This window comes from Triticum dicoccoides, chromosome 3B, assembly GCF_002162155.2.
Source record: "Triticum dicoccoides isolate Atlit2015 ecotype Zavitan chromosome 3B, WEW_v2.0, whole genome shotgun sequence".
NCBI classification, from domain to species: Eukaryota; Viridiplantae; Streptophyta; class Magnoliopsida; order Poales; family Poaceae; genus Triticum; species Triticum dicoccoides.
The window spans coordinates 316,404,377-316,404,578 of NC_041385.1; positions in this window are offsets into that span (position 1 = coordinate 316,404,377).

Consider the following 202-nt stretch of genomic DNA (forward strand, 5'->3'; position numbering starts at 1 on the left):
CGCCACCACCGCCGGCGACCTCGACGGCCAGGCCAGACCGCGCCGCCCGCCTCCTTCTCCTCCTTTCTTCCCTCCTCTCCTCCCTCACAGCTCCCTTCTCTCCTTGCTGCAGGAACCCCGCCGCCGCCGTGTTGCTCGACCTTGCCGCCGGCCATGTGGGGCGCGTCGACCTCACCTGGGACCAGATCCGGCGCCCCCACGC